The 17,108-nt window shown below is 50.8% G+C and overlaps 1 protein-coding gene and 1 long non-coding RNA gene across 2 annotated transcripts in view; one reads left to right on the forward strand and one right to left on the reverse strand.

The window, feature by feature from the left end:
* LOC101438891 (uncharacterized) overlaps positions 1 to 17,108 on the reverse strand; it is a 145,986-nt gene that overhangs the window by 36,239 nt on the left and 92,639 nt on the right. The gene's annotated exons all lie outside the window — the stretch shown is intronic.
* Positions 7,986 to 12,776, forward strand: LOC139437181 (uncharacterized). The gene is made up of 2 exons (XR_011646939.1): positions 7,986 to 8,268; positions 12,470 to 12,776. It is a non-coding gene; the product is annotated as an uncharacterized lncRNA (long non-coding RNA).

The raw sequence follows: 17,108 nt of genomic DNA on the forward strand, positions 1-17,108 counted from the left end.
GAACAACTCTGTCCAAATGGCCAAGCAGTTAAGAGTGGCCCGGAGCCAGGAAAAAAGCCCTGAAAAGCAGTGAGCCTCGCAGGCCAGAGGAGGAGAGACGGAGCCCCCCAGGCCGCCGCCCGCACGACAGCAGGGAATCGAGTCTCCAAAGACCCACAGTGACCCTGAATGGGGGAGAGGGGCTTCCAGAGCAGAAGGAAAGCTCTGGGCCGGGTGGGCAGAGGTGGGCGGCAGCGGGCTTGGAGTGGGCACGAGGCGCTTCTGTCCAGAGGATGACACACCTGGCTGGCCGGGGCACACCTGGACTGTGGGCCAAGCCAGCTTTCCAACAGTTGTTCACTGTTCCCCAAGCAGCGCGGCCTGGCCGCCAGGCTCCCCACAGACAGGGGGTTTTTTCTCCTGCTCGGTGGGCCACGCCTTCCACAGGCACACACTCCCTCCGTCCAGGGGTTTCGTCCAAGCCCCAGGCTCTGACCACAAAAAGTGCCCTTTTCTTTGGCGCGCTCACCTCAGACGTGAGGTACCAGCGAGCCAAACCGCCTGCTAAAAGGACATCCCCAGCACATTTCTTTCTAGTCAGAGGGTCCATGGCTGGCGGCCACCAACAGCACATCCTTCCCCAGCCTGGGGCCGCGCAGATCAGGGCCTTGGTCCCTCTTCTAACTACGGCAGAAGAGCAAGCTGCGTGGAGGGGCTCCTGGCTGGTTGAGGGCGAGCGGGGCCGCCCCAAAACTCGGGTAAAGCCAAGCTGCAGAGCCCAGGGCTGTGGGGCACCCGCTCCATCGCCTCCAGCAAGGCGTGCGGAGCCCTCCACCGAGAGTCCACTCCTCCTGGGAAGCCCCGGCCAACTTCAGGGCTATAAGGACACTCTTGACGGGAGTTTAGAGCCTTTCTTGTTACTAAAAAAAAAAAAAAAATTGGGGGGGGTCCACACAAAACCTGGTTGTGAAAGGAAAAGAAAATGCCAACTGTTTGACACCCATCAGATTTATGATCGTTTTTTAAAGCCTCAAGTACGTCACAAGCTGTGGCCCACCCACCGTACTGCCCAACTGTAAACACGGCTGGGTGCCCACCTCAGCTCTCCCCTATCGGATCTGCCGTCCTCCACCTCTGAAAAGCCCTTGTTTCCCTCCCTTGGTCTCGGGTGGGTTAAAAAGATGCCTGCTTGTATATATACGGAGAGCACACCGCGGAGCTCTCCGGGCGAACCCTCCAAGACAAACACGGCCCGCTCACGCCTGCACCGTCGGCAGGCCGGCCACAGATGTTAATAAACACGCTCCGGGCTTACAATCTGCCCATCTATTTCTCTGTCCGTTTTTTACCCGACGAGTCAGGCGATCATTTTTTCCCCCTTCCCTTAACGTATGAACTCAGTAAACTGTTGTCGCGGTTGGCGATAAATTTATGAATTTTGGCCTCCAGTTGTGGCTGGGAATAAAAGTCAACACAGGGCATGAACAACTGCGTTTCAGGTTTGCGCCCTGCGAGGCTGAGTCTGCAAAAACTGGCGCCCAGGGAGACTCATTTGCCCTTTTCAGCGAGACACCAGGAGACAGTGTGCCGAAGGGTATGGATGCGATTGGCCACAGAAAGGACATGTCGAGGTGCCTGGAAAATGGAGCGTAAAGATTAGAGGGTAGAGATGTGGGCCCATGTCCAGAGCACCCAGCCCTGCCCTGACCGGGTAAGGGCACCGTGGTACTTCTGGCAACTCCACTGTGACACAAATCTACTGAGGGAAAGCCCTCAAAGCCGAAGGACTTGAAATAAAATCCTATATGAGATTTGCTTTTCTAGGACCATCTTTCCAGAAAGAAGAGACAAGGGAGACATTCAGAAAGCAAAGCTAAGAGTCAACCGTATACCAGTAGATCCATTCCAAACATGAACCAGTGGCCTTGATTCGATTCTCTAGAAAGTCGAAAGACCTGTTAGGCTCACTATCCATAGTGAGAAGCAGGATAGAAAAGCCCATGCACATCTGAAAAAAAAAACGCAATGGGTTATAACACGGCATTTCTTAACGATTTTTCTTTAGGAGAGAAAAAACGAGAGACAGAGCTCTAGACCTAGTGTTTGAGTGGAATACCGCATGTCTTCTTGGAGAGCATTTGCTTTAACAAAGTAATAAAACAAAAATTCATAACGCGAAGGTTTTCTTGGTAATAACTCAGTGGAAATATTTGTGAAGTCGTGACCAACCGCACATACTGAAGATGTTCCTCCCAGAAATGGCTCGGCCAGTTGGAAAATGGATATGCCATCCTAACAGTCCACCACTGCCCAGCCCCAGGGAAGAGGCTAATAATTCATCTCCGAACATTGACAAATGTCACCACATCTCCAGGAAAATGGGATCCAGTAAGACATTGGGAATTGTTGCCTTTAAAGGTACCATTAGCTACACACTTAGGATTTGTATCAAAAGAAAATGGTTTAGGTTTTACATGTATGGATTTTATATCTTGTTTTGTTCTAGAATGGAACTCTAAGGGGTAATGGCTCTCCTCCTCTGCATAAGAAGCCACAGAATTATGGAATTATAACTCCAGAAATGTTCAGAAAAGTCAACTGTTAATTCCCTGCCTCTGTACCTTGAAGTAATTAGATACCACAAAATGGCAGCATGCAACTGGCTGACTCGGCTTGCATACCTCTGATGTGCTTTACTTAGCCTAAATGTGCTTTAACATTTTTGGAATTACGTGATGAGATTTAAAGATTGGGAGATTTTTATCATTTTTACATTAAAATCTGGAGTTAGGAATGGTTTTGAGAAGATATGGCAACTCCACACCTGAATTACTACACAGCAAAAAAATAGCTAGAGCTGAGAAGCAGCTGCCACTTTAAAGGCAGGGAATGGGCTCTCCAGTGTAATATGGTCCCTTTACCATGTCAAAGCATCTGACCATTGTCATTCATTTGGGTTCCTTCCTGGCTCCCACAGAAACTTGAATTTATAATTCCTGGCAAAAATCATATCCGCTAGATGGTTCTTATTCAATCTTCCTCACATCAATATCAAAGATGGGTATTGATCAGCTAAGCCCTTCTTCCTAAACAAAAAGAGCAGGGCTCGGCAAAAAGACAGAAAGATCAGAGAGGACGTAACATCAGTGTTTCTCAGAACAAAACAGTAGAGCTTCTAGTGCCTGCTCACTTCAAAGTTCCTAACATCAAACAATTTGGGTTGCAGTGTCTTAAATGGCACTCTAGATGTTTCCTAAAAGCCACGGGAAGGGACCTAAAAAAGCATCCAATAGATACAAGCTGTCCTTCCCTCTCCCCCCACATTTGAGGTACTATCATATATAGGTCACCGTATTAATATGCTCAAGGGGCTTATAATCTTTTCAAGGGATATGGTACCATAACTGTGTGCTTGTGTAAGGACACAGGAGCCAAATGGAATGGGTGCTCACTGGCCAAATCTGGGCAATTTGAGCACCAAACTAGCGAGTCATGTGATGAATTATATGCCACTGAATAATTAAGAGTTCTTGAGTCCATGCCAATAATATATAACTTTGTATATGTCTAGTGTTCTATTTATACATCTATTTACCTATCTGAGAAGGGAGAGTTCCTGCTAACAGTGAAATGCCAAGAGCCAAATGGCAAATGTGGAGAGAGTACTGGACCTGGAAAATCATTATTTTGTAACCATCAGGGTAGGGACTGAATCAGGCAAGAATGATTCCTGGATGCTAAAGCTAGGAAGAGATTTTGATGAGGATATTTGCATGACCTTAAAGTCTCTCTCCACAGACTGCTTATTAATTACAAGGAAGGAAAAAAGCACATGGTAATTATACAGTGGACAGCCCCTGGCACAAGTGATCAGAATGAACATCACCAACAGGGGACAGAAAGACACTGGGTGCGCCAGAGGTGAGAGCCTGAGAAGGACAGTGAGTCACCTGTGCACCCTGACTGAGAATGCAACCTCAGTATAACCATGAGCAAATGTCAAACCAAAATAGAAGGAACTTTCTATTTAAAAAAGAGATGTGGAGGGAGAAGACTATATTCTTCAAAAGTATCAGTATACAGCAAAGAAAGGCTGTGCAAACATTCCAGATTAAAAGTGACTAAATAGACATGACAAGTAAATACAATAGCCAGCTCCAGAGCAGATTCTGTACTGGAGAGAAACCGTGTCACCAAGGACAGTGTTAGATCAACTGACAAAATGGGAATATGGACAGCAGATTAAATTGAAGTAGCATATCAATGTAAATGTAGAAGGTGGCAACTGAACTGTGGACGTAAGAGAATACACCTTTTCTCAGGAAATACACACTGATATATTTAAAGGTAAAAGTCCATGGCTGTGGACGTAAGAGAATACACCTTTTCTCAGGAAATACACACTGACGTATTTAAAGGTAAAAGTCCATGATGGTGGCAAGCTATCCTTCAAAGGTTTAGAAATAAAATTACGGACCGTGAGCCCAAATGATAAATAAATCAAATGGGGCAAAATGTTACCAACAGGTGGCTCTGGACAAAGGGTATATGTGTATTATCATCCTTATTTTTTGCAAATGTGAGTTTGAAATGATTTCCAAATTAAAAGTGAAAAGGTATGTGTGACCCACGTGTGTGTGTATAAAAAGCAACACTGCACACGTGCACAGTCTACAAATCCATGGCACAAGCCCCTCAGGGGTGGCTGCATCAGGAAACTTCCTATAGGTCCTAAAGTCAGGGAGTTCTTAGAGTTCAAGGGCCTGAGCTTTCAGAGAAAAGTGCTGAGAGGAGCCACGACCGAGCCATTGGACCCTGAGTGCCTGGTGGGAAAACAAACAGGCCACAGGGACAGTGTCTGTTAAAGGAAGCTGACGCTAAAGCTGGAGAGCCAGGTAGCCTGGGGGCCCTAGATGCCAGGTGAAGGAGCTAACTTCCACGAGAAAACCTCGTGGGGGGGTGGAAAGCAGGGAGGCGGTCGGCCACAGGTGGCATAGGTAAAAGGCGGCATAAGTGGCTGGTAGGTAGGAGAGATGGGGGGGTGGTGCTTGTGCCAGGAGAAACAATTGGGAGTCACTGCCCAAGTGTAGGGCAGTGGTCACCAAGTATCTGCCGCAGCTTTCTGGAAGCCACAAAATTAAAGTCAGGGTCCCACCAGCCCACGGGCACACGAGGCATGGTCACAAGACTGACTCTATTATGTCTTAAACAAACATGTTCTAGTTTTCAAATATTTAGTTGTTAAAACAATACTCAGCCCACCAGCCCATGAAAAAAATCAAATACTAAAATGGGCCCAAGCATGGAAAAGAGTGGGAAGCTGGGGTGGGGGGCACGGGGGTCATGTGACCAGGGTGGGGCCATGAGCATGGGGAAGAGGGGGAGAGCTGGACTAAAGTATTGTAAAGGATGCTGGGACAATCCTTTTAAATTAAAAGCTTTTATTAAAGACTGCAGAGTGCCATCACTCACAGGGAGGGCAGAGAGGAGCAAGTCATAGCTCCTGTTTCGTTTTTTGTGTTTTTAAAAAATCTAACATTACAGGTATGTATTTACTCGGGGTGGCTATTTTAATGATGGTGCAAAGTAAAGGATATTTTAAAATTAATGTAATTTGTCCAGACAAATCATGACTGTAATGTGGAAACCTGGAATAGGGCACAGCCTGGGGCAAGAGGGTGTTAGACTTCCAAGTTAATGAACTTGAGGAAATTGACACGAAAGAGGGATACACTGAACTGACATTGGAAGAAATCTCCAGGTTACAGATGCAAGTTTGGGAGTCGTGTTTTGTTTTGTTTTGTTTTTGAGAGAAGTGGCCCAAACTATGGCACTGGATTGGACTGTAGAGATTTTGATCTGAAGCTCATCCCCCTTTAGCGAGCAGAAGGGAGCATCTGAGGCAGCCTAGGATGGCTGTTGTTAAAGGGTCAAGGGTGACAGACTAAGTAAAGGCCACCTGATCTAAAGGTAGGTGGCAGTTTGGAGGACACGGTAACAGTAGAGTAGTAAAATATGGAGTCAAATCTCCAAGGGGAAGGAATGGGTGAGCTGCTGAAATCGAGGACTGGCAGAAGTCCTTCTCTGTATAAAAAAGGAAAAAAATTAAGTGGCAGTGCCCAAGAAAGGTTTTAAACCAAGAAAGGCCCTTAGCCATGATCACAGGGAGTGCTGAGGGAACCGTTGGGAGAGCGCACAGAGAATGAAATAATTCACACCCATTTTCTCGATCCCAGGGAATGAGTCATTGGGCTCAGCTGGGGACAGAATCACCATCCAGGGCTTGGGCAAGAATGAGGCAGCAAGTGGATGAGAGCTGTTGGGGAAGGGCAACTTCAAAGTCAAGAACTGGCTGGAAAGGGTCAAGGCAGGACGAGTCTGGACCAAGCAGAAGAGGTTGGGCTCCTGAGCGATCCCGTGGATCCCTGTGATTTGGGGGAGGAAGGGGTTAAATGGGATAAGGGAAAACTGGGGGGGGGGGGTAGTGGCTTGGGTGGATGGGCAGGAAGAGCCTGAGTGTAATGAAAAAGAGCAAGGAGGAGACAGGGTGCTGTGCCTTATGGGGCATTTGTAGTCCCATCAGATGCCCCTCCCTTGTCTTCACCCCACTCCATCCGCCTATCCTTTAGCATAGTTAGAAACCCTTGGGACTGAAATGCTAGCAGGGTGCCACCCCCCCTGGGGACACACTCCTGCTCTTTGGGGAACAGAGAGGCTTCCACTGATGGGTCTGAAAATGGACGTGACCTTTAAGGGACAAACGAGGTGCCTGCAGCCACAGCCAGGCAGGGGACCAGGACACAGGAATCTCGGTCCCCGATGTCGCGCCAGCACCGGCGCCCTGTGCTAGGAGCAGCCCCTCTCCTCCCACTCAGGCCCACCCCTGCTGTCCTGCTGCTTCTGCTCATCTGACAAGAGGCCGACGATTGGGTTCACCAACGGATGCAGAAGGACCCCGTCCAGACACGCAGCTGCTTCTGGGTCCCTATCTATTCGTGGGGCTCTAGACCCCACCCTTCCACCCTGCGACTGGGCAAGGTCACGTAGAAAAGGCCAAGGCTGTAGATGAACACCTGACCGTGAGGAGGGAGTGTCCACTCTTCCCCAGACGAGATTTAAAGAACCCGTGATGCCCCGTGCTTGGTGCCAGGCACATGGGGATCTCTGTGCCACAGAAAGTTTGTTCAACCCACAGCTGGCAGTGTCACCAACGTAAACAAAAACATACACTCACTCCCCATCCCTCAAGCTCCTACTTTAAGTACATTTTCTACCGTGATTTATTCAATCCTGTGGTATATAGTATTTTAAGAGCCAGCACCACAGAACGCCCACACGCCTCCAGTTGGATCACCTCTCCTGGAGCTCCCAGAGACACGGGGGGTAGGGGTCCACAGGCAGGTTTCAGTGTCTCTTGAAGCTTGCAGATTTTATACGTTTTAACCGTTCCTTGGGAAACCCGAACTGGCCGTTGGAACCCTGAGGTTCTGCCGCCCCGAGCCTACCCTTCTGGCCCTTCTCCCCTGACACCTCGGCTCGGCAACCCCCCCCCCCCCCCCCCCCCCCCGGTTCAGAAGTGTCTGGGATGAGCGCAGAGGAAATTCCCCAGAGCCCGCAGGCACCGGGGGCCGCGCGCCATGGTGGTCCCCGCCGAAGCGGTCACGGCGCCCGGCCAGACGCCCTCGGTCCTTGCGGCCCGAGCCGGGCCAACCACGGGCTCTTCAAACAGGGCCGGTGAAAAGCAGCTTTGCTTCGCCCCCACTCCCACCACCAGCTTGGGAAGCAGGGTCCGCAAGGAAAATATTTTCTTAAAGCAACTCCCTGGTGTGGGGGGTTTACCTGCCATAAGGAAAAGGTGAAGACAAAAAAAAAAAGCCTTTAGCAGCCCTTAGAACAGCCTCCAGAGGGAAGGGGAAAAGAAATGTCACTGGCTCGCGCTCCGGGCCCGCCTGCGTTTGAGGTTTGGCTGGAAGACCAGGGACAGGGCTGGCCAGGGGAAAGGTGTGGCCTGGTGCAGGCCAAGTCCAGGAGTCCGGCAACGGCAACTTGAACGCCAGCCCTCACCTCGCCTACCTCCCGGCCGGGGCTGTCGGTGACTCACTTGGTCTCTCCTGCCTTGGTGGCACCGTCCTGTAAAACATGGGACGACTGACCTCACCGGGGAGAAGGGAGCTTAGCTCATGTTTATGAAGCGCTTTGAAGATGAAAAAGCCTGCGCCCGAAGGGGGCTGTTATTATTCTAACTACCTGTGAAGAGAGAGGACAAGTGATTCCCATCTATGTCGAATGGTGAGATCCCAGCGTTCAGAGGCGCAGGACATACATCCTTGTGGGCCCTGCTCGCGGCAGCTGGGGCTCGTGCCCGTGGCACAGGAGTGTTTCCCGGAGTTTGGGATGGGGCACATCTCAGGGGTGTCCGGTTTCATCTTAGGTGGTGGACACAGCATAGAATCGCAGGGGAAGAAAGCAACTCCCTTTTGCATTCTCTTTTAATCCTACTGATGCCACTGGAGGAGAAAGGCTCAGGGTGGGATGGCTGTGTCGCTAGCATCTCCCCCCTTGCTAATTTCCCTTCATTGTAAAGAAAGTAAAGCTCAGAGCCTTGGCAGACAATAGCATGTCCCTACAAATTTATAAACGTTTTTTATTTCAGTGTGCTTATGATGTCCAACTTTCCTTTGGCAGTCCAGGAAGCGCGATGCCTTCACTAAATTTCATGTTAAAATAAAGTTTAAAGCATCAGGGGTCCTCAATCCCAGCCCTCTGACATTTTGAGCTGGATTGTGTTGGGGAGGGGGGAGTGTCCTGTGCATTTTAGGATGTTTTCAACAGCGTCCCTGGTCTTTACCCACCAGATATGAGCTGCATCACCCCACCCCAGGGGTGACAACTGAGAACGTCTCCAGAGACTGCCGAATGCCCCTGCTGAAAACTGCAGCCTTTCAATCAATTTACTTTCGAAATTTTTAAAAATCTAAGTAGATTTAAATAGTAAAGGGTGACCTAAAATGGCTCCAGTTTGAGAAAACCTTTGGCGGAGAAACAGGCCCTCTTGTCTCTGTCTCCGAGCCACGATCCAAGGTCCCGAGGGCGGGCGCTGCTCAGAGCCCCTCGTCCCAAGTGGCTCAGTTGATGACAGGTCTGACCCAGGCTGCTGGAGGCACAAAGCTTCGAGCCATCTCTGGAAGTCACAACCCAAAGTGCTCAGACACGATTTGCCCCCCCAGGCCTTTCCTGAGGTCGTGCCCCACTTGTCCCATCCTGAGAACTCTGTGGTCCCTTCTGATGGGGCTCTGTAAACTGCCCGGAAACCAGAGGACACATGAGATGGGGTGGTCCCTGGGATACACGGGTGGAGCCCGTTCAGAAAGGTGTCCTAAGTTCTAGAAGGGCCGCAAGTGCTCTCCCAGCTCCTCCTTCCATTTTGCCATGGAAGAAACCGAGGCCCAGGGACAAACACTCCGTGACATGTGCCAGGCCACAGATTCAGAGTAACAGACTGAGACCTAGAACTTAGGGCCGCCTCCAGCATTAGGGTCACCCCAATGCTACACTGCACACGGCCGGACCCAGGGCAGGCTAAAGGAAAGAGCGCTGTCCTAACGCTCAGAAGCGGAGGCCAAAGCTTACAAATGGGCCGCTTGTACCCCTTAAAACTCAGCGGCAGCCCAGCACTCTAAATGAAATCACTGAAACCTGCATTGGCAGCCGAGCGCGGCACCCCAGCACCCACTAGGCACAGCCTGGTAAGCTGCTATCTGGGGCTCACTGTGGCTATCGCTGCGTTTTCCACGGGATGTTTTCCTTCTCTCTCTCCTCCCCCCACCCCCCAATCTGGCATTCTCATTCCTCACCTCCTTCTCCCGAGATCACAAGGAAGTTAAACTGCCAAACTTCCTGGTTCATGCAAAGTTAAGACCGTCAATTAAACAGACGCCAGAAAAAATAAAGGCTAATTTTGAAGACTCAGTGTCAGCTCTGCCCGCAACACTTCTCTGCCTCAGCGACCAGCCCTGGGCATCTAAAGCGAAGTTACAACTCATTAGAGGAGTTTCTTTGGTGAATCAGGCTAAAAGGAGCCAAAAGAAACACAGGGGGTGCATTTTCAGGGTGCCCAAACTCTGTCTCCGGCAGCTTGGGCACTGGGCTCCTGGGATTTCATCCCCGAGGCTTCGGGCTTCCCACTGTTCACAGGAGGAATCCTGAGAAAGTCGCTGCAGGCGGCTCATCTAGGAACTGGTGGACCCAGGGTTTCGGTGCAGAGCTGCCTCTCACATGGGGGGAGCTGACACTGTCTCCCCATTACCTTGTAACCTATAGGCCAGAGACAGATATTACCACGACGACTTCAACAATTGCTATTTGACTAACAGGCCAGTCTATCAACCAATAAATCAGTATTGACTGAACCTGCCACTGAGAAGTGCTCAGTCCGAGGACCCCCAGACAAGGAAGCCCAGGTGGAATCTCTGAGAACCTTGCAGGCTAGCACACAGAGAGATGCCACGGGTTGGTGCGACTTTCATTGCCAAACAAACAGCACAGTTACTAAATGCTGTGAAGGCAAGAGAGAGACAAGCTGAGGCGGCTTGATGGACCCGCAGGGACCAAGAGCTGGGTCTGGAAAGGGTGGGACACCCACAGGCCTGCACAGAGCAGGCAGGGTGGGCATTCCCAGCAGGAGGAGGGGCCGGGGCGAAGACTACCACCTCTTGATAGATCATTCTGGGCCCTTGCTCGTGCTCTCTGCAGCCCAGACATGAAGCTGATCTGCTCGGTGCCAGTGACCTGCCTCCGTCACGGTCTAGGAAGAGTGATGCACCCCTTCCCCAAAAAAACCTCATTTCTGCTCAGCTTTGGAATGTTCGTGATGTTATTTTAAGTGGCGCGTTTCTACTTTGCTTGGCACCATCTAACAGAAGGTGGCGTTTCTTTACTCAAAGGGCCTCCATTGGGCCTTCTTAAGTATGGGCCAGCGCTTCGCCAGGCCCTGGGATACTAGAAAGGATGAGACATGGAATGCACTCTTAAAAACCTTTTAGTCTAGATTGTGGGGCCTTGAGGGAAGATGAAAAGTACACTGAATTTTTAAAAATCTTTGCTGTGGATAAAGTTACAACAGGGCCATGGGTGGCAGTGCCATCAGCTTTTACCAGGCCTTTTACAGCTTTCCAGGGGCCCCGGGGGCTTGGGTGAACGTGGCCCCTTTCGACGATGTACTCAGCCCGCTGCGCATGAACCAAGGGTAGTTCAGACCCTCAGCAAGGCCAGGACAAACCACATGACTCACTGAAGGCAGGGAGAGGGAGTGATGCCTGTGGAGCCGACGAGGCAGAGCTTATCACGGGTTAAAGTCGCCCGTCGGCAGTTTCCCGTCCGCTCGCTCATCCTTGTGCTCAGCGTACCTCTGCTCCTAGACGCCCGCACAGGTAGTGCAGCGGTGCCCCAAAATGTGTTCCCCCAGTGCAGTGGGTGGGCCACAGTGATGAGGGAGGTTGTTGGTGGAGGGTGGGGGGTATACAGGAGCCTCTTTTATTTTTTAGTGTAACTTTTTGTGTGTGATGTATTTATCTTCAAAAAAATACAATTTACAAAAATGATGTGGTGGGGGTGGGGAGTGGGTTATATGGGAACCGCTTATGTTTTTTGGGTTTTTTTAATGTTTTTTAATGTAACATTCCTTGTGATCTATTAACTTTAATTAAAAAACAAAAAGAGTTGGGGCGACTGAGGGGTCCATCAGCAGGAGGGTGGACTTATGCAGACAGAACAGGCAAGTTGTGCCTTTGTTGCTTCTTTCAGAGCGGGAGTTGGCAACATTTCTCTGTCAAGAGCCCGGTCGTAAATACTTCAGGCTTTGCGGCCAGACGGCCTCTGTCGCAACTACTCAACTCTGCGGGCAATAGGGCGAGAGCAGCCGCAGACAATACATCAACGAATGGGTGTGGTTGAGTGCCAATAAAACTTTATTGACAGAAACAGGTGGCTGGTGGGGTTGGCCCAAGGGCCCGAGTTGCAGACCCCTGGCCTAGAACCTTCTTCCCCTGGGCGTGCCTGGCTGGCTCCCTCACCTTTTCTCCTCAGAAAGTCTTCCCTGGGTGCTCTTACCGGCACCCTCCATCGTGCTCCATCCCCGAAACCCCTTTATTTTTTTCATTGTGTTTATCACCTTCCCCATCTATTTGTTCATCCTTTTATGGTTTTGATTTCCCTCTAGCGATGGAGAGCAAAAGCGTTGTTCTTTTTCTGTTTTGCTCATCATTAGCGCCCGGTCCATTAGTAAGCACTCAATAAACATCTATTGGGTGAGTGAACGAGCAGCTGCCTCATCCATCTGTACATGTCACCCAACAACGCGTGGGTTTCACACTTTAGGGCAGCAGAAGACTTTCAAAGGTCGGCCAGGCTGCCAGATCACCTCCCTGCCCCAGGCAGGCTGTGTGCAAAGCCACCCCACACCAGTCAGTCTTTTTTTTCTTTCTTTCTCCAGAGAACCAGGGCAGTGAAATGCTGGTTGGTACCAAATCCCAGCTCAGTGCTTTATACCACAGCTGAGAAGAGCCCGTGAGCCAGAAGCATTATTTCTCTTCGGGCCTGCCAACCCCTTCAGAACATTCCACAGACAACTTTTAAGAGGGCTCCACGTTTTGACACAAGAGGAGGGAAAATAAAAACTCCCCACAGCTCATCCTACATCCACCTAAAAAGTCAGTCCACTTCTCTTCAGGAGATTGATCAAATAAGCCTGCTCCCCCAAAATAAGTAAACAAAAAATAAACATGCTCAGCAGAGAATGACATCAGCCTCTCTTCCAGTTACTGCGGATCCTTTCTTCCTAATCTCTAAAACCAGTTTCCCAGCGCTGACAGTGAGCTCTGCCTCCCCAGACCTCAGGGCTTTACAAGAAGGAAAAAACCTCATCCCCTGCAGAGCCCGCAGAACGTTTCAGAGCAGATTATAATTCCCAATCTCCCCTCCTCCAGTGAATCACGAGCCCGCTAATTCCACTGACAGATTATGGGGCTACTGTTCTATGTCTCCCAAGAGCAGAGGGAGACCAGGAAGGCTTGTCTGCTGTAAAGAGGAACCCACCTACCTGGTCCACAAAGGAATCAAACCCAAGCCTTTTTCCCTGAGACTCAGTCTGATCCACCTTGAACCCCTGCCCCTCTCACTCTTCTATCTCCTCCCTTCCCTGGACACCATCTACAGCAGCTTCACGCAGTCCCGAGGTCCCGCGCCTCACCACCTCACTGCAAGGGTTTTCGGCCACACTTTCTGTCCAACCGGTTCTGCCCTTTATTTTTGTTTCAGAGAGGATTATCGCCATGGCAATATCCAGGTGACAGCCGGGGGAGGGGGCAGAGACCCACCTGTAACCAGCCTTAATCCCTTCAAGCGTGCCAGAGAGCAACAGCCTCGGAAAATAAGAAACCTGACCAGTGTTTCGTGTCTATCACAAGAGGGCATCAACTGCGAGGCGGCTGAGCTCCGGGCAGTGTGCAGCTCTCCCCCAAGTTCAGGTTGGAGGAAACGTGGCCGGCCAAGAACCCCGGGAGGCTCTGCAAATTGCCCCGCCCCGGGAGGCCTGCTGGACGCACACTTCCGTTTTCAGGAAGGGTGTGGCACGAGGGGAAGTCTGTTATTCGGGGAAAGGAGCGTGGCTGTCCAACGTGGGCCAGACGACTCTCCACCGTCCAGGGATAAATCTGGCATGTGTGCCCCCTAGCCCGGCAGCGCTGGCCACTTCTATATTTGCTCTGCCTACGGCCTGGACGCATTATCAGCACCCCTGCCCGGCTGTGGGTAGGGCAAACAAAACGAGGCCCAGGTCCTGGGTATTAGCTCAGCACCCCATCCAAAACCATGCCCTCCACCTGCCTCAGAGGAACTGTGAGGCCAAAGGCCACGAGCGCTCCCAAGGAAGAAAACAGAGGAGGAATTTGCTGGAATGCTTACCGTCCACGCGAGGACCTCCACGGCTATCCAGAGGGCGTGGGTGCAGAAGTGGAAGGCCACGGAATGAGGCTATCCATAGGAACTCATGTATTGTTATGCAGGGTTGAGGGGCTCTTGTGTTTTTTAAAAAGAGTGCTGTGGGCTAGCACCTGCTTGAGAACCATTCTGCAGCAAGCATTGAGTCCCGAGCTCATCAGCCACCGCACTGACGTGGACCTGAAACCAGTCTCAGCCCCCTGCTTTGGTTTGGTTTTTCATTTAATTGTGAAGGAGGCATACATGTAGTCTTCCTCTCCTTTGGCTTGGTCACCTGTATGAGATGTTCCATTCTAAAGCAGGGGGTTTTAACCAGGGGTCCATGAACTTGAATTGAAATTCAAAAAAAAACCACATTATTCTTATGGGGACACGTTGGTGCGGGTGTGATGTATTTATTAAATAATACACAGTACAGTGTGGACTTAGTAAGGGGTCCATGGTTTTCACCTGACTGGCAAAGGGGTCCGTGGAACAAAAAAGATGAAGAAGCTCTATTCTAAAGGTTTGGGTATCCAGGGAGAGCCAGGGAGGCATAGTCAGACCCAGGTTTGTTTGAGCAAGAAGCTTAACAGGTGGGGAAAAATAAAGGTTCTATAAAATAAAAAGGAAAGAAAGGTTTAATCAAGCAACAACTGGTAACAGGTCAAAGGGGAAGGCTATTTACCGGGCATAGGACAGACTGGTTTGCTACAGATGCATATCAGGTTTGGAAGACAAAAAGACAGCAAGGAGAGGCTGTGGATGAGCTCAAGCCCTCCTCTTAGAAACCAGCCATGCAATAAGAAGGCCTGATGGGCCAATGTATCTGGAAAAGGTTGCCCGAGTTCTAAGGCCAATGCCTGGGGGGAAGCAAGCAGGCTCCACAGGGCTGGCCTTGTCTTTCTGAAACCAGCTGAAGGTGACCCGTCCCCTTCAGCCACACGGGCCAAGCGCACAGGCCGGGTGAGAAGACGCCACGGGTGAGCAGGGAATGCTTCGTGCCCATCGTGGGTTTGGAGCAGGGTTTTGTGGAGGGAGGGTCTTGGACAAGAATGCCGAGATGGCTGCAGGCCGCCGGGCTCGCCCCCACCTCCTTGCCCACGGACACGGGGACCCGGTCCTTTCTGCCCGTGGTGACACTGAGTCGGGGCACGGCACACATCGTTCAACACACACACAAGGAGACGAGAGCCCCATCTTCCTGGCTGGGACCCTTCACGCCGAGGAGCCGGGTGTCGCCCACGGGAACAAGCTCCACGGAGGCCACACGTGGCTGAAACTCCTCTCCCAGGCACTGGCTCCCTTGGGAATGTTTGTGCGGCTCCCCTGGAGCAAAGAGCAACTGCTTTGGGGTGATTCACAACCTGTGCTCCCAGCCCGGTCACCCCATGGATTTGTGGTTTCTGTCCATTACTCAGGCTCCTCTCTGAGCTCACTCCTGGGGCTTATTCTCAGACCTGCTCTCTGAGGCCCTGGGCCACCCACTTGGGCCAGTTCCGGCAACTGCTGGGGGCAGCCCTCGCGCTGTGCCTGCCTTCTCTCGTCCATCAGACCCAGCAGGCCTAATCTGTTCTCTGGACTAGGAAGTGGGAGTGGCGAGGGGGCTGGCAGTGGGGAGACATAAAGGCAAGGCAAGAAATGATTCTCTTATTTGAAAACTATGGGTCACATCTCTTAAACTACCTGTAACACCCAACTCAGCTAACTCATCTCCACCAATAGCCCTTAGGTGTACCCCCTGTGGGGTTTTCTATTTTGGACATTTAAGGCTCCTGACTGCCTTAAATCCTTTCTGGGTCACTCAGGTGGAACCAGACAGAGTATAAGCAGGCAGATGCACATGACAGGTGAAATAAATCTTGGGTCCCCAAGCAAAGGCTCTGTGCCTCGTGGGTGGTACTTGCAAACAAGAGGAGGGGTGGGAGTGGAGAGGTGCTGTGCCTCCACCTGCCCGTGCCCAAACAGCACCACACGGCAGTCCAGGGGCGTCCCTGCTCGAGGGACACACACCTGCAAACGCCCGCAGCCCACTGGACTAAAACGCAGCATTTCTTCTGAAAAGCGGGGTGACCCTGGCTGCGAGCTTCCCAAGAATCAGATCCTGTTCCCCTCTTTACTCCTCTTATTTGACAGTAGATGAGACAATTGTTTTATCTTTTTTTCTGATTGTTAGAGGTCTCTAGTCCTATAAGCATTACACCCTACAACTTTTGTTCTGGGTTTAATCATCAGTCACCTAGACCTGGGATCGGGCAAGCTTTTTCTGTAAAAATCCAGATAGTAAATATTTTCAACTTTGTGGGCCACACAGTCTTTGTCACAACTACTCGCCTCTGCCCTTGTGGTGGGAAAGCAGCCGCAGACCATCCATAAGCCAGTGGACACGGCCTATTCGGCTTGATTTACGGGCACAGAAAATTAAACCTCATAGACTTTTCACGTGTCACAAGATATTACTTTGATTTTTTTTTCCAGCCACTTCATGCAAAAATGATTCTCAGCTCAGGAGCTGAACAAGAACAGACGGTGCGTTAGTTTTGGCCCAGGGACCGGAGGTTGCTCACCCCTGATCTAGAATTAAATATTTAAAAGGAAACCCCTTGAGAGTTCTCTCTTTTGAAAATAAGTATAATAATCAGGACAATAACAGCTAACATTTTTTGAGCACTTATTGTGTGAAAGGTCTTGGCAGAGAAGACTTCTTCAGTTCTCATAATAACCCATGAGGCAGGCAAATAGTACCCTGGTTTTGCAGATGAGAAAACTGCGACTGACAGAGTTGATTAACTCATGAGTCACGTAATGAGGATTTGAACCCAAGCCACTTGGTTCTAGATTCCTCACTCTGCCTCACGGTGCAGCACAGAGTTCTCCTGGGAACACAGAAAACAGAAACCAGGGTCCACGTGTGTGGCACCGTTAAACAGCAGAATGCATCAGGGAGGATGGGGAGAGGGTTTTGTATGACTGGTTCAGAAAACCTCCCTGGAGGGCCCCCACTGAGAAGGAAGGGCCCCTCCTTCCTGGGGCCTCTTCCTCCTCAGACACATCGCCCAAGTGAGACAGATTCCGTGGACCCCAAGCATGTTCTAGAACGGTCCAGAATGGGGGAGGGAGGAGGGTGGGGTGCATGTGACTGTTGAGGTGCCCCC

This window comes from Dasypus novemcinctus, chromosome 21, assembly GCF_030445035.2.
Source record: "Dasypus novemcinctus isolate mDasNov1 chromosome 21, mDasNov1.1.hap2, whole genome shotgun sequence".
NCBI lineage: Eukaryota > Metazoa > Chordata > Mammalia > Cingulata > Dasypodidae > Dasypus > Dasypus novemcinctus.